Here is a 22,883-nt window from a genome sequence, read left to right on the forward strand (position 1 = left end):
ACAAAAATTTAATCATCTTTTCCCAGTAAACTTTGGATAATCGAAAAACAACAAAGAACACTGCAGAAAGCCAAATGCTAGAGGAACAACACCTCTACAACAGCAAAATACAGGAGTATAGTCAACAAAATATGGAAAGTCTTTATAGTTCTATGATGCATTCTTTACAAAGAAAACCCTTACAACATTTTTCACTCCCTTTGAAAAAAACAATCCTCAGACTGTATAATGTCTGTCCTGGGAAAGAACTCTGAAGTTATCAGCAAAATTTAAAAACAGCCGAGATCACAGTAAAACTGCAAACATCTAACCCCCCAGATCACAACTATCAATCACCCAAAACCTGCATCTATTGGTCATTTTTACCAAAACCTATCATCAGCAATGATGACCACTAGGAACCACCAAGTAAGTAAAAAAAAAAAAAAAAAAAAAAAAAGGAACCACCAAGTAATACCCATTTCTAGGAAATAAGGCTCTGAGATACAGTCAAATCCCATCATTCGTCTGTTCCACCACAACTGCTTAGAAATCAAGGCTCCCTAAGTACTTTTTCCAATCAGAACTCTCCACCAGATTTATAAAAGTCCACCTGAACGTCTATCAAAGTCTGCAGTTCAAGTTGCCACCAAAACGCGTTTCTCAGCACGCTGTATCAGGATATCATCTGCCTTGTAAGCATTTACTATCAAGACTGCCCTGGGGTTTGAGAAATCAAACACAGAGGCAATTAAAAACAACACGAAACAAAAAAAAAAAAGGGGGGGGGGGAACCACACAATTTAATTCTTCGAAAGTAAGGAGAGCCTCACTCAATAAAGGCCTAAATAAACAAATAAATAAAGCTGGTTAAAAGTGAATTGAAACAAAACTTGCAACCCCGGGGCCCGTCAAAATTCTAAAAATAACCACCCTGCGCGCTACACACGGGCCGAGCAAGTGGTTTATTGTAATAATGGGCCCCCGAAAGTTCTCCCGTCCACGACGGGAGCAGGCAGGGGAGGAGGCCTGCTTTTTGTACCGATGCCCAGATGGAAAGAAGCAGAACTGAAGAAAATCAATTACTGAACAAATGATGGCGAACTGATGGCCAAACTGCAGAAACACCGAGTTATGGGGGGGGGGGGGGGAGGTTCGCCTTGCTTTTCTTCCTTAGAAAAACGATTTAAAAAAAAAAAATTTTTTTTTTTACATGTAAATTATTCCAGCAGCCTCCAAAGGGGGGGTTAAGCAAGGGCCGGGCTGGAACAAGAAAGGGAAAGTTTGGGGGCGGCGGAAGTTCCAGCCCGGATCCCAGAGAGGGGCGCGGGGGGGGGGATCGCGGCGATGTCGGCCGCCGACCGCCCGACCTGAGGGGGGGAGCACGGCCGCCCGGCCCGAGCCCAGAGCGGCGGCGAGGAGGAGGAGGAGGAGGAGGAGGAAGGGGGGGAGCGAGGGCGGAATGGAAGCTCCGGCGCCCGTCAGTTGCGACCGAAACTCTTTCGGCCGCGGCCGGGGGGACGAGGGGGTGGGGTCTCGGGCCGTCCCCCCGCGGGAGCCGGGGCGGGGGGCGCCGCGCGGGGGGCCGCCACCTACCTGCGGGGCCCGGGCAGCCGCCCCAGAGCGCGGCCTAGCGCATCGCCGCCGCCTCCAGCCCTCCGCTCGCGCCGAGGCTGCTCCGCGGCCGCCGCCGCCCGGAGCCCCGCCGGGCCCGAGCCCGAGCCCGGCCTCCCGCCCCCGCCCCGCGCCGCGCCGCGCCGGCGGGCCCGTCAGCCGGGGGAGCACAGGGCCGCGCCCCCGAGCGCTGCTCCGTCGCGGGTGAGAGGCGGCCGCGGCGGCTCCCTCACGTCTCTCCCGGGTGTCCTGTCAGCCAGCAGTTTCCCCCGGGTCCGCAGCGCCGCCTCCGCCGCTGCCGCCACCGCCTCTCCCACATCCCCGGCCTCCGGAGGAGCCGCCGCCGCGCCGCGACCACCGCCCCCGGCGCGCCCGCCGCCTGCTCCGCCGCTCGCCCTCGGCCCGCGGCCCCCTCGGCCCGGCCGGGTCCCGGACAGCGCGCCGGAGGCCGCCGGAGGCCGCCGCAGCCCCCGGCCCACAATCCACCGCGCAGGCGCCTCCGCCGGGGCGGGAGGGCCGCGGCCCGGGCCGGGGCGGGGGGGGCGCGGGGGGGCGCGGGGGCGGGCGCGGGGCTCCCGGGAGCGGGAAGCGCCGGCGCCGGCCCGCGGAGCCCTCCACGCACACACGGACGCCCGCGCCCGGCCCCGCGCTGCCCCGCGGCCCTTCCCCCGCCCGCCTTCCCGCGGGAGCAGCCCCGGGGCCGGCCGCCCCCCAGCCCAGCCGACTCCCGCCGCCCCGAACGCCTCCCGGGACCTCGTCCAGCAGACACTTTCCCAACCTCCCACCTCGCCTTTCAAGGCCGACGCTGTTTATAGAGTTTCCCAAATAAAGGTCCTTTGGAAGGTCAAAGGTCACCCTCTCCCCCCAACACCCCCCCCCCACCACCCGGACTCGGAAAACCGTGCACTGTGCCCTCGCAGGGACGCCCTCCCCCGCCCGCCGGGTCCTGCTTTAAGTTTCGCCCTGGTCGCAGGCCTCCCCGCGCAGCCACCCATCGTCACCCTACGCGGGCACCCAGACCGGTTACTTCTGCTCTGGGACTGAGATCCCGAGATACCTTCTGGCTGTGATTGTGAACAGTGATACCACTCAGCCTGGCGTCCGAGGGCTTGCAATTCTAACCCAGCAAAAGAGCAACCTGCACGAGAGGACATGTGTCTCAGAATATATATATGTGTGTGTGTGTGTGTGTGTGTGTGTGTGTATATATATATATATATTTTTTTTTTTTTTTAGAAGAGAAAAAGGGGGCCTCAACCATGGGCGGCTTCTGTCTTCGTTTCAGGAGGACTTCTGAACATTTTGCAACTACTCCTTGCCTTAAAATATCTGCCAAAGTTGCAGGCCTTTGTTTTTGTTGGTGGTGGTGGTGGGTTTTTTTTTTTTTTTTTTTTTTTTTCAGTTGCAGGTGTTTATAAGCCAACCTGTTTTATCAAAAGTGAAAATGTAGCGCTTAACAACTGGGGATTTAAAAAAAAAAAAAAAAAAAAAAAAGGTTGGTGCAAATTTCACTTCCAAGAAGTCACTTTGAAAACTGCAAACACAACTTTGTGAAGTATTTTACCCACTAAGGAGCTAAAGCTGGGGGAAGGGAGGACATAGGCGAAGAATGTGACAGAAATAGCTGAGAGGAAATTCTTATGTTTTCCTGAATTCAACTCATTCTCTACAATTTTGTAATGAGAGGAAAATATCAACCCCCTCCCATATGAAATAAATTTAACTATAATAAAGAAATCCCTCTGAATCCCTGATCTCATATAAAACCAGATGAGTTTTTATTATGAAAATATTAAGGAAAGCCTCTCCAAATTTCAACCGAGGCCAGAGAAGAAAATGATTTCAATTTAAGTCTAGAATCAATTTTTAGATTATACTAAGAAATGGATTTAGCAATTTCCCATATTTTGAATCTGTATCAGGAAGTCAACAGTAGTCTGAAAGTTGCCAAAGTCTGCAGTTTGGCCTTTAAAAAGCTTATTTGTGTTTATACCTCACCTTGTTTCAAAAAAAGATTCCAGGTTGTTCTAGTTGGCACTTGAATTAAATAATTATCGTGAGGTATCTCCCAGACAAGACAGACTGGTTTGCTTTCCTCATTATCCATCCGTAGATAGCATGCCATAGGAAGAAAATACACAGTGAGTATTTTGCTTAATTCTTTCAGGGATATAACAAGGTATTTACTTTTAGTTTGCCACAGAACAATTCATAATCGTAAATGTAAACAAAGAAGTAAATGCTGATGTTAAAGTTTGTCAAAAAAAAAAAAAAACCTGTTAATTGGACAAGTAATTTAATTTAAAGTTAGATGAAGGGGATCCCTGGGTGGCTCAGTAGTTTAGCACCTGCCTTGGGCCCAGGGTGTGATCCTGGAGTCCTGGGATCCAGTCCCGGGATTGAGTCCCACATCGGAGTCTGCTTCCTTCTCTCTCTCTCTCTCTCTCTCTCTCTCTCTCTGTCTCTCATGAATAAATAAAATCTTTTAAAAAATAAAATAAAGTTAGATGAATTTCCATTTAATTAATATGTTCATTTGTCATCTCTTGAATTGCTTCATTAGAAATGATTTATTTCATTGAGTCAATCATTAGAAAAGCCAAACCACAAATAAATGTGTAGAGATGCATTATTAGTATTCATTTCCAGAAAACACAGATGACAGAAAATTAAGATAAACTGATAGAAATCATGATTGCCCTCAATAAAAGCAAATATGAGGTTTTTAGCTATCCTATTACTAACACTATATTTGGCATAGTATTTATAAAACCTATTAAGAATTATGAATGGTTATGGTCATTAGGGTGACATATTCTCATTAAAGGAAGAATGGGCAAATTTTCTAATGCTGTAACACCTCTAAAAGGTCTGTGCTCATATTTACTGTATGTTCGGTGCATATGTGTGGGTGGCAGTAGTGAGGTTAACTTGTCTATTTGATCAGTAAACACCATTTTTAATGACTCGTTTGACAGAAACTATACATTCACATGCCAATATATAAATACAGAAGGGAAAGGGGCCACTGGTAGAAGGAACAATCAGAAAAATCATTTTGTAGTTTAGTTAGACGTAAGCACTAGCTTTTCTTTATTCCCACAATAACACACCTTAAATCTATCAAGTAGAAACCCACTCAAGTCCTCTAAACCTACTCTATAGTTAATTATGTATAATTACATCATGTGTTTAGCATAAATTATCCTTGATAAGCAAAATATACATACATTCATGAACTGAAAGTATGCTGATAGTCTTATCACAGTTTCATTTTTTGGTCCAGTGCCCTGAATTATCTTATCCATCATATTTAAGCTATCTTAAAATGTTACAATGTTATAAAATCACACTTGATAGCAATAGTATTGGAACCTGAAACTATGTTTTACTATGTCTATAGTAGTCCCTATGTCTAAGGACTATCTTAATGTAGGAAACTTTCTTACACTGAGTATGATGTAAGACATTAAAACTCTATGTGGATCTAAGCACCACTAGATATTTTACATTTCATGTGGTAATAATACACTCAATAATTTTGGGGAGTTAATATAAAAGTTTTTGACATACCATCATCTGTATCTCCTAAATCCATTGCTTGATTACACTGAAAACAATTATTTAACTCTGTTACATTTCTCTTTGACTCTGATACTCCAAATTTCTGGTTGATTGTCATAATAATATCAACTACCATTTACTGAGAATTTACTGAGCTCCAAGCATAGGGAAAACCAAGGCAGCATGGTGTGTTGGTTTTCTATTGCTGTGTTAAAATTAGCAAAACGTAGCATTTTAAAATAACACATATTTATTATGTTACATTTTCTGTGAGTCAGGAGTCTACACAGAGTGTAGCTTGGCCTTCTACTCAGGATCTCATATGTCTTCGATCAAAGGATGTCAGTCTGTGTTTTCATCTGGAGGCTGGACTAGGGAGCAGTCTGCTTCCAAGGTCATTCAGGTTGGTAACGAAATTCCTTTTCTTGCAGTTCTAGGACTGAGAGCCCTGGCTTCTTGCTGGCTCTAGGCTGCCTTCAGCTCCTAGAGTCCACCTGCAGTCCATTTTCATGTAAATTTTCTCAATATGTCTGCTTCAGAGGAGAGAAGAGCGGCTCTAAACACTCTAAAGTGAGTGGGCTAGCAAGAAAGAGTGATAGTCTATCACCTTTGCCATGTTCTATTGTTTAGAAGCAAGTCACAAGGTTTGCCCACACTTGAGGAGATTACACAAAGATGGAAACACCAAGAGGTAGAAATCATGGTGGCTACCCTAGAATCTGTCTGCTACCCACAGTGATTAACTCCACAGGCTTTGGAATTTAGCTAACCATGGATCAGCTCACCTTTGACACTTGAGCTATGCGATTTTGATCTCAGTTTCTAGTCCTTTATTTCTTCATCTGACAAGTAAGAGTAATGACCTCTTCACATTTCATTTCTATCCTTTGATTGAAGACATTTTTTCCCCATGTAAAATGAGGATAACAATAGAGTTAGGATTAATAAGGATTAAATAAGTATTTTAATATGTTAACGGATAACATGAAAAGTTCAATAAGCACCGTTACTTTCCTTTTTCCTTCTCTCCTTTTTATTTTGATCTTGGTCTAACAGAAGTCCCATTCACATTTCTACTTTCAACTGTTACATCTTTAGCTTATGCCTTGTGCATGTGTGTGTGCATGTGTATACCTGTATCTAGGGCCATGCAAAACCAACTCTAGTATCAATGCCTTTAAAAACAGGACTGTATTGCAAGTGTTATCTCCAACTTGAACTGAGCAAAAATTTTAATGATAAATCCATGACAGTACAAAGGTAACTATTAGACGTAGAATCTTTGAGAGTTTAGAGACATCGGCAAGAGAAGAGTATGTGAAACAAGTAATTCCTACTTCATACCTGAAGCCTTTTTTATACTTCTACCTGGAACAGGAGTCAACCACACAGCATATCTAGTCCATGAGTCATGAGTCATGTTACTATTGGAAAATAGTGAAAAAGTTGTTGAGCAGATTAGAGGGGCATAGCAATCAGAAATACGGGCATATCCCGATAAACATAAAATTATTTCCAAATTGGACCATTTCCCTAGAGGAGAATTGTGTGTATATATATATATATATATATATATATATATATATATACACACACACGCACATATATATGTGTCCATATATATACAATTATATATATATGGTTACCATTATATAGTCAGTTATATATAGTTACCTAGAGTTTTATATTATATATAAATGTATATATACCATTTTATTAGTCCCAATATCATATTTTTTCTTATGTTACTTTATATAGTATTTGGTTCTTCTATTGTCTCATTGAGTTCTTTTATCTATAGAGGCCTTGTCTAATAAACCAAATTATAAATATTTCCAGAAAAGGATTTTCTGTTGTTGCTGCTTTTGTACTTTAAAAACTATCCCTGCAAGGGGTGCCTGGGTGGGTTAATCAGTTGAGGGTCTGACTCTTGATTTCAGCTCAGGTCACGATTTCAGGGTTGTAAGATCAAGCCCCACCTGGGGCTCTGTGTTGAGCATGGAACCTGCTTAAGATTCTCTCTTTCCCTCTCCCTTGCCCCTCTCCCCCTCAAAACAAAGCAAAACAAGCCAAATCTATCCCTGCAGAATCTGGGACAATATACTACATACTTTCAGCAAATGTTTGTTGAATTAAAAAACAAATGTGAATTACTTCCCCTTAGTAAATGATATTTGGTATAATGAATCTGAATAATTCATTAAATTAATGTATGACCTTAAAATCATACTTAACTCATAGCCCATATCTACTATGTCAGCAAATCTATTAGTTATACCTTCAAAACATATCTCAAACTAAACATTTCTTCCCACTCACATTGTATCTACCCTGGACCAAGCCATCTTGCCTACAGGGCCCCTACACTCTAGATCACTCCTTATAGGAAGGACCATTCAGAGACTGTGGAGTGAATAATACTTCTTAGAATTCTGCAGTGTTTAGTACAATGATCCTACCTGCCTGAATTATTGCAAAAGTCTCCTAGCCTTTGTCCCCCACCAGTCTATTCTTTCTTTTTTTTTAAGACTTCTATTTATTTATGCATGAGAGACATAGAGAGAGGCAGAAACACAGGCAGAGGGAGAAGCAGGCTCCATGCAGGGAGCCCGATGCAGGACCTGATCCCGGGTCCCCAGGATCACGCCCTGGGTTGAAGGCAGGCACTAAACAACTGAACCACCTGGGAGTCCCTATTCATTTTTTTTTTAGATTTATTTATTTATTTATTTATTTATTTATTTATTTATTTATTTATGATAGACATAGAAAGAGAGAGAGAGGCAGAGACACAGGAGGAGGGAGAAGCAGGCTCCATGCCAGGAGCCCAACACGGGACTCAATCCCGGGACTCCAGGATCGCTCCCTGGGCCAAAGGCAGGCGCCAAACCACTGAGCCACCCAAGGATCCCCCCCTATTCTTAACATAATAGTCAACTTGATACTTTAATACGTGGGTCAGATCATGTCACCCTCCTGCTTAAAACTCTCCAGTGGTCCTGTCTCATTCATAGTAAAATGACAAAGTCCTTACAAGGTCCTAGATGATGTCATCCCAATCTTTCCTCTCTGACTTTATCTCCTCCTGCTCTCTCCATTTCTTACTGTCCTCTAGTCTTATTGGGCTCCTCCTGGGACATGCCAGGCAGGCTACGGCCTCAGAGCATTGACACTTACTCTTCCCTCTGCCTGGAATGATTTTCCCCCAGATGACCAAATGGATAAATCTCACCATTTTCAGGTCTTTATTCAAATTTTGCCTTCTCTTTTTTATTTTTTTAAAAGATTTTATTTATTTATTCATGAGAGACACAGATAGAGAGACAGGCAGAGACACAGAGGAGAAGCAGGCTCCATGCAGGAAGCCCGATGTGGGACTCGATCCTGGGACTCCAGGATCACGCCCTGGGCCGAAGGCAGGTGCCAAACTGCTGAGCCACCCCAGGATCCCCCAAATTTTACCTTCTCAAGGAGACATACCATGACACCCGTATTTCTCATTGCAACACCATGCCCAATATGCTTTTTTTTTTTTTAAGATTTTATTTATTTATTCATGAGAAACACAGAGAGAGAGAGAGAGAGAAGCAGAGACACAGGCAGAGGGAGAAGCAGGCTCCATGCAAGGAGCCCGACGTGGGACTCCATCCCGGGTCTCCAGGATCACACACTGGGCAGAAGTCAGTGCTAAACCGCTGAGCCACCGGGGCTGCCCCCAATATGCTTTTTTCTACTCATTTTTCTACTTAGTCTTTATTATCATCTAATCCCCTCCCTACATTTTATTTGTTGTCTCTTTCCCCCACAGGAATGTAAGCTTCATGAGAGTAGAGAGTTTTGTCTGTTTTGTTGACCACTTTATCCCCCAACACCTGGAACAATGCCTGGTACAGGTAAGAGCTCAATAGATACTTGTTGACATAATGAATGGAAGATCTGGATAGACTAGTGCTTAGAAACATAAACCACTCTTTCTATACACTAAGCAGAATCAATACCCAATTAGTCTTATGTCTTGAACATAAGTTTCCACTGATATGTTATAGGGCTCAAGATTTTTGTAAGTCACATTAATCTGTTAGATTTATGATAAAGATGATAGTCTGAGCTTGTTTTATAATTGGAATATTTTAAGTAGGGGCACCTGGTTGGCTCAGTGGTTGAGCATCTGCCTTTGGCTCAGGGCATGATCCTGGGGTCCTGGGATCGAGTCCCACATCAGGCTCCATGCAGTGAGCCTGCCTCACCCTCTGCCTGTCTCTGCCTCTGTGTCTCTCATGAATAAATAAATAAAAATCTAAAAAAAAATTTAAAGGAATATCTTAAGTAATGACTGATATTATTTTTAAAATATGCAGTTCTACACTGAAGTAGAACTATAAGGACAGATGGTTAAGCATTTATTAGGGAAAAATATTCATTTAAGACTTCTCTAGGAAAAGGAGAAATTTCATCTGGGAAAATTATGGGCAATTTAGAAGCCATATATATTTCCCGAGAAATAGAAGTCATAGTTGGCCTCTCAAGGGGTTTCCTCAAGAACCACCTTCTACATTGAGTTGTTTAGTGTCTCAACACCAGCCATCACAGAAACGACCTCTTAAGCGCAGGAATACAAATTCTTACACCACTATGTATTATCTTTATTTAATTTGAGAGAACTTGTGCATGTGCACATGTGCAATGAGCAGGGGAGGGGCAGAGGCAGAGAGAGAGAGAGAGAGAGAGAGAGAGAGAATCACAAGCAGGCTCCAAACTCAGCACAGAGTGTGACACAGGGCTCAGTCCCATGACCCTGAGATCAGAATCTGAGCTAAAACCAATAGTTGGACATTTAACTGACTGAGCCAACCAGGTGCCCTTACTATTTAATATTCTTAAGTATAAGGGGACAAGTCAAATATCTTATAACCAAAATAAACAGAGAGAGGGAAAAAAAGTGGGTCTCCTGAAACCAGGACAATTTCACAATATAATCCAAAATAAAAATCAACATAGGGGGCACCTGAGTGGCTCAGTTGGTTAAGTACCTGACACTTGGTCAGACTCACATTTGACTCAGACTCACATTTGGTTCATGTCATGATCTCATGGGTCATAAGATCGTGCCCCATGTCACGCTTCTCACTCAGCAGAGAGTCTGCTTGAGATTCTCTCTTCCTCTCCTTCTGTCCCTCCCCCACTCACACTCTTTCCCTCTCTCTCAAATAAATAAATCTTTAAAAGAAATAGATCAACATAACAATGGATTGCAATTACATAATGGACTTTCCTTGGATACCAAAATATATTAGAATAGCCATTTAATTCTAATGCCATTGTCTGGTCTTTTTGGTTCCCAGTCTACCAGGAAGTAAAATATATGTTTTCTCAGATTATTCTCTTCTATGAATTGTTGTTAGTTAACTTAACAATTGTTAATTGTTAAGTTCTCAATCAGAATCTGATTTCAATCTAGACATCTTATTTCCAAAAATCTAACTTTAATTCAGAAAAGTATTTTTCCCTTCCATGCTTTTAAGGTTCTATATAAAACAAAAATAATAAACTTGAAGAAAGAAAACATAATTGAAGTAAAAGATTTTTGGAACAGAAGAGGCCTCTCATTGGCAATAAAATGGAGGTCCAAATGGCTGAAACAGATAATGGTTTAGAGGTGGCAACTGATTTCAAATCAGAAGCCAGGTTTTAAGGTCTTCCGGTCCCATTTTATTTTATTTTATTTTATTTTATTTACTCAACCACTGAGCCACCCAGGTGCCCCTCCCCACCCAGTCCCATGGTACTTTGTCCCATAGTATTCCTTGGGAATGCTACAGCAATGAATTACCATAAAATTGAAAAATTATATTAACTGGAATTGCTTATTATTTGAATCCAAAATATATCATGTTCCCTCTCTCTTCCAAAGAAAAGCTAAGGCTTACTCTAAAATATGAAATATGAAGGTTCTCATTACTCATTTAAAAAAAAATCTTGTACAAAAGATTTTGCTTGGTAATAAGCATTTAACAACCTCAGAGATAAACAATGTAGATTAATTTATTATGTTAAGTACTCATTATTAGTTCACAAATCCAAGAGACAGTTCCCATATTCAGTTGCAAGAATGCAGTATTTTAGACAATGTATAGCTTATTTTTGTGTATTCTTCCTTTATAAATATGCAAGAGCCTATTTCCATTCTTCTAAGTTTATCCTAACTTTACTTTGTAGTTCAGTATACTTAGCAAAAGAAATGGTAAAGTGAACAAAAAGGACACATTTACAAAACATAAGTATTTTTGTGTCTATTACAAAGTGAAAGTCAGACTACAGACAGTTTTTTTCCCCATAGATCCCTACAACAAGCATATATCAAATCAGTGAGCGAACAAAAAGCTTGTACAAATGTCTTTGTCTTTATGATTACACTGGCTTACTGATCCGTGCCAATGAGTGCTGCTTTAATTCCAGGTGGTCAGCATATCTCTCTGGTTAATGGCATCCAGAGGGAAATTGCTTTCCTCTCTGGTTGACTTGACTCTTTACTGCCTGCCTGGGCTGCCTGCATGCCTCAATATGTTAGAGGTTATCTCAGTTACTCATTACTTGCCCCTGATGATGTTAATTTGTGTCAAAATCATAATTCCTTTTAATTATGTGCCCAATATTCTGATTCTGATTCTAAACCTCTTTCTATAATGAAGAGGTAGGAAAAATGTTTCTATATCAATATTCTCTAACCCCCTGCACTCATCCATATTCTCTAGTAGACACCCAGACATTCCATTCACATTCAATGAATATTTATCAAGACATTTCTGGGTCCTAGATGCTAGCCTTAAGCAAGACTGATTCAGTTCATGCTCTCATAGCACTGACTTTCTGGGTTGGAGTGGAGAGGGAGTGTACGAGAGAGACATTAAGCAAACAATTATATGAATTTCTCAATAAGGGTTGGAATATGTGTCAAGGAAAGGTAAAAGAAGCTATAAGAGCCTGTAAAAGTGAGTGTAATTTAATATTAGGTGAACAGAGAATTCTTGCCCAAGGAAGCAGGGTTTCAGGTGAAAAATGAATAGGAATTGGACACGGAAGGGGAATAGTGGTCATGAAGAGTTCCAGGCAGTAGAAATGGCCAGCAGAAAGACGGCATGAAGGAGCTAGGGAACAGAGAAAAAAACAATATAGCTGGCATGCAATGAGACAAAAGTAGAACAAAGCCAGATCATAGAGGGAGTCATAGGTCATGTTGAAGTTTAAGTTTTATTGCAAGCTATGTCAGGGCTTTGAGTAAGGAGATGACTCCAGCATGGTTTTAAAAGATGAGTTTGACTACTCTGTGGAGAATGAGTTTCTGGAGGTAACCAAGAGAAAGTGGCATGAACAGCTAGAGGGTATGTCTATTGGACTGAATGTGTTCCTCTGCCCGCAATTCATATGTAGAAGCCTCAAACTCCAATGTGATGGTATTTGGAGGCAGGACCTTTAGGCAGTAATTAGGTTTGGATAAGATCATGAGCATGAAGCCTCCATGACGGGATTAGTATTCTTATAAAAAGGAGAGAGAGAGGTTACTCTTTCTCTACCATGTGAGGACACAGCAAAAAGGTGGCCATCTGGAGGCTAGGAAGAAGGCTTTTACTAGGAACTGAATCTGCTGGTGGCTTGATCCTGGACTTCTCAAATTCCATAATTGTAAGAAATTACTATCGGTTTTTTGAGCTACCCAGTCTATGGACTGTGGTATAGCAGCCCGAACTAAGATAGTGTCCAAATGGCCCAGGTGTTGGGTTAAGGTGGTAGTGCTAAAGATAAAGAACAGTACAGTTTGAGAGGTATCCTAGGAGACACAACTTAAAGTATTCAGTAACTGGTTGGACATAGGCACTAAGAAATAGGTAGATGTCTGGGATGATTCCTACTTAGGCTCCTGACATGAGCAACTAGGAGGATGGTGGAACCACTTAATGAGGTAGGAAACATTGGAGGTTAAAAAGGTTTGGCACCATAAGTTCAGTAATTGATGTGTCCAACTAGGGATGTCTAGGTCATAGCTACCTGGAAATATCAAGGTAACATGTACCTGGAGATATATGGATGGGCTGGAATTCAGAAGGGAGGCCTGAAGGTATAAATTCAAAGGTTGTCAACATGAAGTTAATAATTGAAGGGATGGAAGTGTATGAGATCTCTGAGTGTATAGAGAGAGGAGAAGAAAAGAGAAAGGAAAAGATGATAAAGGCAAAAGGGCTTGCAACTGGCCACAGAGCCATACAACAAGCATGTATCAGCATATATCAAATCAATGAGCAAGCAAAACATTTGTGTAAATACCCTTGTGTTTATGATTAAACTAGGTCACTGATGTGTATCAGTGAGCGCTGCCTCGATTCCAGGTGGTCATATATATTTCTCTGGTCAACAGACTAAGTCCTGAGACGAGGAAAAGCAACCAGGGGAGACTAGAAAAAGGAGCCAGAGAGCAAGAAAGCCAGGAGACCATAAGGTCACAGAAACAAGGAAGTAAAAAATGTTTAAAGTTAGAAGTAGTCAACTATGGCAAATAGGATGTGTGCTGTCAATTAGATTTAGCAGCATGAAGGTCACTACTGATCCTAGTAAAGTAAGTTTGGTAGACGGTAGAATTAGAAGCAGATTGTGATGAGTTGAGGACTGTTATATGGAGAAAAACAAAAGATGAACCCAACTGTTGCTAGAAGCTTAGTTGTTAAGAGAGAGAGAGAGAGAGATGAAATGGTAGATAGAAACAGATATGAGGGAGGATTGTCCTAATATGGTAGATACATGAACATGTTTGAATTTCCATAAGTGTTCTTAAAAAAAAAAAAAATTAACTCCTCTGAGCATAATTGTTTTTCTCCCAAGTATTTATTTGCTCATGTTATTCTGTGGATTAAGAGATCTAATATAATTTAAATTTCAGTTTTAAAAAGAATCTGGCTTGTTGGGGGGGGGGGAGAGAATAATTTATTGCTATGTATTGCCATCATGTCATTAAAAAAAATCCATGGTTAGGGGTGCCTGAGTGGCTCAGTGGTTGAGCGTCTGCCTTCGGCTCAGGGCGTGATCCTGGAGTCCCAGGATCGAGCCCCACATTGAGCTCTTGGAAGGAGGCCTGCTTCTCTTTCTGCCTATGTCTCTGCCTTTCTCTGTGTGTCTCTCATGAATATATAAATAAAATCTTAAAAAAAAAAAAAAAGTCCATGGTTAAGGATGACTTAAGTCATGGTGAGATTTAGAAGCTCAAATGCTCAAGCAAGAAGTAATCCCCAAACTTCCCCCTCCGCAGCCACCAATTTTGCTATCATCCATTTATTCATGTAAAAATATTTATTGAAAATCTACTATGTCTCATAATCTATCTTAAGCACTGGAAATATGATGATACAGGGCAGCCTGGGTGGCTGAGTGGTTTAGTGCTGTCTTCAGGCGTGATCCTGGAGACCTGGGAGCGAGTCCCACGTCCAGCTCCCTGCATGGAGCCTGCTTCTCCCTCCGCCTATGTCTCTGCCTCTCTCTCTCTCTGTCTCATGAATAAATAAAATCTTTAAAAGAAAAAGGAAATACAATGATACAAATCATGAGCAAGCCCATTTTCACTACTTCTTTTTAGCATTGTACTGGAAGTTCTAACCAGTGTAAAAAGTTAAGAAAAATACATTTTAACCATATAAAAATTGGGAAGAAATAAAACTTACTATATTTAGGGAATATAACTGTGTATCCAGGAAATCTCAATGAATCTATAGATATATGAGTAGAATTAATTAACCAGTAAGGCTGCTGAATACAAAATGTGGTAGGCAGAATTTTAAGTTGTCCCCAAGCTTCTAGCTCCCACAGTGTACATGCCCTATGTAATCCTCTCCCTTTATTTGTGGGTGGACCTGTGAAAATGATGAGACCTCACTTGCATAATTAAGTTATGGTATATGGCAAAGGTGAAGGAACTTTGCAGATATAATTAAGAGCATTTGAACCTGAGTTAATTAAAAGCGAGATCATCCTGATGGCCCTACATAATCAGGTAAGTTCTTTAAAAAGAGAATTTAAAGGTCAAAGATGTCCTAAGTCAGAGAGATTTGGAGCAAAAGAAATGGTCTCCTGCTTTAAAGAAACAAAATGCCATATTTCAGAGAGAGCTATGTGGCAGGAAATTCCAGTGGCTCCTCAGAGTAGGGGATGATAGCTAGTATGAAAGAGGAACCTCAGTCCTACAGCAACAAGGAACTGAATTACAATGATAATCAGTGAGCTTGGAAGAGGACCCTCCACCTGAAATGAGGCCATGAAGGCACCATAATTTTAGCCTAATGAGACTCTCAGCAGAATATCTAGCTAAATAGAATCTGGTATCTAGACTGTCTCATTGAAACTGTGAGATAATGAATTTGTTTTCTAAAATGTTTTAAAGTTTATGATAGTTTCTTATGCAGCAATAGAAAACCAATATATTAAGTCACAATACACAAATTCAATAGTTTTTCTATGGATAAGTAACAAAATTAAAAGAGCAATGTTACCTACAACTCATAATTGCACAAATTCCTCCATCCAGAAGGAAATGGAGTCATTTAACTGAAACATATAAAAAAATAAGGATGAGGAAGAACGTGGTTCTCCAGAAAAAGAAACAAAACAAAACTGGGGCCGCATTACAGAAGAGGAAATAAATGTGGGCTGAAAACCCAGCAAATGTCCACTAAGGTCTCCTGCAAGTGAAAACCCAGATTTGTTACTTTGTGTTAGGTCAACTTCCTTTTAATCTCTTTCATTTGAACACACATGCTTCGGGGATTTGGCCTGTTTCTTCTACTGCTAATACAATTGCAAACAGACTCATTTTGCCTTTTGTCAGCTTAGAAATATGGTACTCTCTCTCACCACATCTCTGTTTCTCTGGCTTGGAAATAAGCCCAAAAGATATATTCCTTTGAATCAATGATTTGTATGTTTGGGGTAAACACCCTATGTTTATAGCAACATTATTTACAATAGTCAAATTATGGAAGCATCCCAAATGTCCATTGATAAATGAATGGATAAAAAAGATGTGGTTAAGGTACCTGGGTGGCGCAATCGGTTGAGCATGTGACTCTTGCTCTCAGCTCAGGTCTTGATCTCAGGGTGATGAGTTTAAGTCCCATGTTGTGCTCCGCACTGAGCATGGAGTCTACTTAAAAAACAATAAACAAACAAAAAAAGATGTGATATATATGCATATACAATGGAATATTATCCCGCCATAAAAATGAATGAAATCCTGCCATTTGCAACAATATGGATGGAGCTACAGAGTATAATGTTAAGTGAAATTAGTCAGAGAAAGACAAATATTATATTATTTCAGTCATATGTGATATTTAAGAAACAAAAAAGTGAGTAAAGGGGAAAAAAGAGACAGCTACATCAAGAAACAGACTTTTAACTAGAGAGAACAAACTGATGGTAACCAGAAGAGGCCAGTGGGGAGGGTGAAATAGATGATGAAAATTAAGGAGTGTGCTTGGAATGAGCACAGGTTATGAATGGAATTGTTGAATCACTATTTTGTACACCTGAAACTAATATAATACTATGTGTTAATTATATTGGGAGTAAAATAAAATGAAGAAAATAAGACCCAATCAACCAAACAAAAATAACAGCAAAAATCCATTTAGAGTTTTAAATGTTTCTGCTAGAAGCTACAAAGTAATATCAAGATTGATAAAAATAATTGAACCTTGGAAAATGAGTTGTATTTCAATCCACCTCTAAGAGGTTCCTTTCAGGTGCCTCAGGGGCTGCCTCCCTGGTAAGCTTTCTTTACCATCGTCTTCTCTGGTCTGAATTACTCAGCTCCTCTGATTTTGTTCCTTTACACTGTATTGTAATTTTATGTTTACTTACCTGTCTTTCCCATTGCCTCATGAGTTCCTTAAGGACAGGGCTTTGGCCATTATCTCTGTACCTCTGTATCACGAGTACAAAGCTCATTGGGACATACACGGTGGAGGGTCAATAAATGTTTTCTAAATTAGTCTTTCATATTTCAATTGCATTTAATCCTGATAACAGCCTTGTGAGATAGAGATCACTAACCCTCTGCTTGGAGAGGTAGGGTAAGTGACTTGCTCAAGATCACACAAAATAGATGGAATCAGGATTTGAGCTTGAATCTCTCTAACATCAAAGGTTGTTTGTGCTCTTGGTCAATGACTTGGTTGAAAATTGTTCTTTTATTTGGAATAAGGTTCAAACTGTACCTTGCAAAAGTTTTCCCTTATTGGATCCTACCTGCCTTTCTAAGCCTTTCTATCATTGACCTTCATGCATCTTTCCTCAATACCCTTAAACAGACTTGGGTTTCCCTCCGTCTGTGCAAATCTTATTCCTTCTTCAAGAACAGCTCAGATGTCATCATCTCATTTACTAAATGTTCCCTTATTAGTTAGCCAGAAGTGACACCTTCCTCTTCCTCTCAACTGTCATTTATTTCCTGAACCATGGATATGACATTTATGACATACTAGCTCCTGTTCCAACTATTAGTGAACCTCTTAGTTTCCATATTAGACTCCTACACCATGACTTGTCTTCTCCTTGGCCCCTAGTATAGTGACGTCCATGTGGTAAACTTAAAAAAATTTGCTTATTGACTTAATGCTGGTAGAGGTGCCTTTTTGATATGTTACCCATTTTCCTTGCTGTCTAGGGGTTATGACTGTGCAAATCATTGTTAAATCTGCCCTCATATCCCATATCCTCCTCATATCCCCTAGCCTCAAAGGAATCTCAAAGGGATCTTATGCATTCAGAACCACCAGCTATTAAGTTGGCAAACTGAAGGACAGAAGGGGCTTTTGATAGCTATTAACAATATAGTTTCACAAATATTTTGAAGATATGGCTCGTAAACAATATTTAGTTTAGAAGGACTAGTGACTAAGAAAAGAAAAATAAGGAAATTTATTTTGGGTGTTTCTAAGGCTGATGTAATTTGGTCTGCTAATAGTAAAATCTCAAATTAACCAGACCCAATTAACTGGCATTAACTGCCTTTTCCATTCACACACGCATAGGCAGAGAGAGAGAGAGAGAGAGAGAGAGAGAAAGGATTTGTCCTTTGTAGGAAGAGACAAATGACAACACCAAATGACAACAGTAACAATATGTTGTCAAGGGTGCATTCAAAACAGCAACTAGCAGCATGTGTCTTCCTCTCAATAACAGGATAGTTTCCAGAAATGAAGCAATTCAAAATTCTGAATCGTACAGTAAGATACAAGGGTTTCACCAGAAAATTCACTTACCTACCACCTGTGCTTTTCCACAAATTACGTATAGTTAAGCAGTGTTACATCATAAAACTATAGTGAGCTACCTAGGAGCTTGTAAGTATAATATTCCTTAAAACAAGCAACTTTACAAATTTGTTTAAGGAAAGAATTATAACAACTAAACTAAACTAGCAATGTCAAAAAGAGACCAGAAGCCTCAAGGTACAGCTGGAGCAAAAGACCCTGGTATGCCTTGTTTTCTGCTAAATTGCAAGCTTCTTCAGCGATCAAATTTCAAGTTTCACTGCGGCAACGGACTCAACTGATTATTTAGGCTGCAAAAGTGAAACGAATATAAAGGGACATGATTGAAGTACTGAAAATTGCAATTACAGATGGCCCATGAAAATTAGTCTGTTCATCCTTTTAATCTGGTTGAATGATACAGGAAGGAGAGAATTTAAAAAGAAGTTTAATATTAATGGAAATACCAGAGAATTAAATGATATCATGCGGCACTTTTAAAGAGGTACTATTCACAGTGGTAAAGGAGGGAGTGGAGAAAAAGGCTGAAATAAGATGAATTCTTTTTTTAAACTGAGTAATCACACGTATTAACACTGAATGACAACCTCAACAAAATCAAGTTTCCAGTGATTAGAGCACAAGAACTTGCAGGCTAACACTGGAGATCCTGCTGAAAAAACACATTCATACCTATCATAACAGTAACCTCTAAAGTAAGATTGGCAGCAAATTAGTGTGGTGAGCAAAGCAGGCAATATGACAAATCCATTCAAATGATGATGATGGTGTGTTCGTGGCTATTTCCCATAATTATGAAAAAACCCAAACACTCTGAGTTTTCTTTTTGTTTTGTTTTTCTCTGTTTTTTTTGGCCTACCTTCCCGGAGCCTTTTCCAACCCTTTCTACCTCCAAGTCTATATATCCAAATTCTAGAAGTGATCTCTGACCTCGCTACTGAGAAAAAGCAAGCGTCTACTCTTCATCCCTCTTCCACACCTCAAGCCACACAGGTCATTTTTCGCTTTGTAATAGAGGTATGAATGTGTGGTTTGTTTCCCCTACTAGACCTTAAAAGCATAAGATTCATGATTTGTCTCTGCATTTTCTACATTATCATTTCTTTCTTAAATATAGTAAGCAAACAACAAATGTTTATAAATATTATAAACGTGTTTCATGAACGAGATAGTAAGGATGGAGTTGCATTGATGTAGCTTTGTCTTATCCAGATTCTCTTTGACCAATGTCTCATCTTTTCAAAGGCTAAAGATGCAATTCTTATAACTTCATGGGCTAAGCATTGCCAGTGTTCAGATAGCACACAATGGATATATTCCAAAATCTTCACATGAATTGATTTTCTGAATTTAATTATATTTTATTGCCAGAGGAATCTTGCTGTTTAGAGGAACCATGTATAGGATCCTTTTGAAATACTTACCTCCTCCTAATTTAAGTATTTTGTTATGATTTTAACACAAAGGGATAATTTAACATTTTTTAAATAGTTCTCTACACAAAATGATAGTCACTCTTTTGGTACATAGCATTATAAATTTTGACAAATGCATAGTCACATAATCAAGAGAGAGAACAGTGCCATCATTCAGAAAATTATCTCATGTTGTCCCTTTGTTAGCCCATCCCCTCACCCAAAATCGTTGGCAACCACCCATCTGTTCTCTGTTCTAATAGTTTTGTCTTTTCCAGAACGTCACATAAATGGAATCAGATAATATATAGCCTTTCGAGTCTGCCATCTTTCGCTTAGCATAATGCATTTGAGATTCATCCATATTGTTGATGTATCAGTAGTTCATTTCTTTTAATTGCTGAGTTGTCTTCCAAGGTAGAGAGGTATCACAGTTGAAGGATATTTGAGTTGTTTCCAGGCTTGGGCTATTACGAATAAATCTTTTATAAATACTAGCAAAGAGGTTTTTGTGCGAATATATACTTTCATACTTTCATTTCTCTTGGATAAATATCTAGGAGTGGGATTACTTGGTCATATGGTAAATGTATATCTTCATAAAAACTGCCAAACTGTTTTCCAAAGTTGCTGCATTTGCATCCCCATCTACAATATATGAGAATTGCTCTGCATCCTAACCAGCGTTAGGTATTATAGGCTGTGTTTTTATTTTTTTAAATCTATTTTAAAGATTTTATTTATTTATTTTAAAGTAAACTCTACACTCAACACGGGGCTCAAACTCAGGACTCTGATATCAAGAGTCCCGTACTCTACTGACTGAGCCAGCCAGGCATCTCTGGCAGCTTTGTTTTTAAAAACCATTCTAGTGAGTGTGTAGTGGTATCTTATTGTGGTTTTAATTTGTGTTTCCCTAATGACTAGAGAGGTTGTGCATCTTTGCAGGTACTCATTTGCTATGTGTGTATCTTCTTTGGTGAAGTATCTGTTGACATTTTTTGTTCATTAAAAAAATTCAGCTTCTTATGTTTTGCTTTTACTAAATAATCTTGAAAGTTACATATTAATTTTGTAGAAAAAAGGAAGAAAATTAAAATCACCCATGAATCCACACTAACAGATAATGATTTTCAAATTTTGGTATGTGTATTGCCAGAGTGTTTTTTTATGTAGGTATACATGTTACAGACATGTAACCTGAATTTCTTGGTTGCAACAGCCTACATATACAAACTAGGTCAGTACGTAGTGATAACTCAAATGTTACTCACATCCTTTTCTACACTTCGATCACAAAATGTTTAAGACAAGGAAATGGAGAATTCTTCGATGGAGAAACTAACCTCAGAAAACATTTTTACACTCTGGGATTTTATAAAGAGCCAATAAAAAGTCCAAGTATCAAATGATCACCGTAAGAGAAGTCTCCCATTTGACATGTTCCCTTTCACCCCAGGAAGGGCTTTCAATTTGCTTTCTTAGTTGATTTTTCTTACAAAAAGAACAGAGACCCAAGAATCACCAGACAATTAAGAAAACAAAACAACATCAAAGGTAACAAACAAACGAAAAAGGAACTCGAAACAAACATGATGCAGGATGCAGGGGAAAAAAAAAGAATCTTTCTAAAAAAGCATTTGAAAATTAAAAGATGTAAGGCACCTGCCTGGCTCAGTGGTAGAGTGTGCAACTTTTGATCTCAGGGCCTTGAGTACAAGCTCCATATTGGGCATAGAGATTACTTAAAAAAAAAAAAAAAAAGGAAAGGAAAAAAGAAAATTAAAAACATAACCACTGAAATAAAAAAAAAGCCAAAAAAGATCAGGCGAACATTGACGATACCTTCCAGAACTTCAAACAAAAAGACTAAGAGAAGGAAAATAGGGGGGAAAGGCAGAAAACTTAACAAATATCAAACAGAAATTCCATTTCAGCTAGAGTTCCATAGACTATAAGAATGAAGAAGAAAAAATTACAAATTCTAAGGAAAATTATCTGATCTGAAGAGCATGAATCTCCAGCCCAATGAATGAAAAAAACCAGGACAGGAGTATGAACAGAGCACTGAGAACAAAGATCATAAGAACTTCCAAAGAGGAGGAAACTTACTACATCAAAATGAGGGGGGAAACAGGGCAGCCTGGGTGGCTCAGCGGTTTAGCACCATCTTCAGCCCAGGACGTGATCCTGGAGTCCTGGAATCGAGTCCCCCGTCAGGCTCCCTGCATGGGGCCTGCTTCTCCCTCTGCCTGTGTCTCTCTCTCTCTGTGTCTCTAATAAATAAATAAAATCTTATTAAAAAATGAGGGGGAAACAAACAGACACAACCTTAAAAAATAAAGAGAAGGGGAAACAATAATGTCAGGCTTCTCAATAACATCACTTAATTCTAGAATGCAGTGGAGTATTACATTACCTTCAACATTCTGAAGTGAAATTGTGTTTCACTAAGAATTTTATATCCAACCATCAATATAGTATGAAGGTAGAATAAAGACATTTTCAGAGATTCAAGGTCTCAAAACTTCACGCCTTATGTACCCTTTCTGGGGAAATTACTATTTTCAAAATAAGAGAGGCAACGGAGAACGAAGACAAAGAGCCCAGGAAATGGCAGAGCTATGCTAGAGGATGAAAGGAAGTCGTAGAGTGACAACCATGCCTCAAAGCCTAGGGTGCAGCCAGTGCTGATTAGATCAGAGGACAGAGGCCCAGATGGTGACTACCTGGGGTGAGCATAGCATAACGTATAGACAGGTCATATCACTCTGCTGTATACCTGATATAACACTGTGTGTCGGGATCCCTGGGTGGCGCAGCGGTTTGGCGCCTGCCTTCGGCCCAGGGCGCGATCCTGGAGACCCGGGATCGAATCCCACGTCAGGCTTCCGGTGCATGGAGCCTGCTTCTCCCTCTGGCTCTGTCTCTCAGTCTTTCATGAATAAATAAATAAATAAAATCTTTAAAAAAAAAAAAAAAACACTGTGTGTCAACT

At 40.2% G+C, this 22,883-nt stretch overlaps 1 protein-coding gene and 1 long non-coding RNA gene across 7 annotated transcripts in view; both read right to left on the reverse strand.

The window, feature by feature from the left end:
• VPS54 (VPS54 subunit of GARP complex) overlaps window positions 1-3,744 on the reverse strand; it is a 78,177-nt gene extending 74,433 nt beyond the window's left edge. Inside the window, exons 1-2 of one of the 5 annotated variants that reach the window (XM_072768584.1) lie at window positions 3,592-3,744; window positions 2,651-2,731 (exon numbers count right to left, since the gene is read on the reverse strand). The gene's annotated coding sequence lies outside the window, so the exon portion shown is untranslated. Of the gene's footprint in view, window positions 1-1,575; window positions 1,711-2,650; window positions 2,732-3,591 lie in introns of those variants that run through there. The other 4 variants (XM_072768582.1, XM_072768585.1, XM_072768583.1 and 1 more) reach the window with 4 other exon arrangements.
• A 1,443-nt stretch (window positions 3,745-5,187) lies between these two features.
• On the reverse strand, window positions 5,188-22,252 carry LOC140600352 (uncharacterized). 2 transcript variants are annotated; one of them, XR_012003615.1, is made up of 4 exons: window positions 21,998-22,252; window positions 16,230-16,336; window positions 6,502-6,581; window positions 5,188-6,042 (listed from the first exon to the last, which is right to left on the reverse strand). It is a non-coding gene; the product is annotated as an uncharacterized lncRNA (long non-coding RNA). The 2 variants fall into 2 exon arrangements; XR_012003616.1 differs by having other exon boundaries at window positions 16,230-16,339.
• Window positions 22,253-22,883: the final 631 nt, after the last annotated feature.

The sequence above is a fragment of the Canis lupus genome, chromosome 11 (genome assembly GCF_048164855.1).
Source record: "Canis lupus baileyi chromosome 11, mCanLup2.hap1, whole genome shotgun sequence".
NCBI lineage: Eukaryota > Metazoa > Chordata > Mammalia > Carnivora > Canidae > Canis > Canis lupus.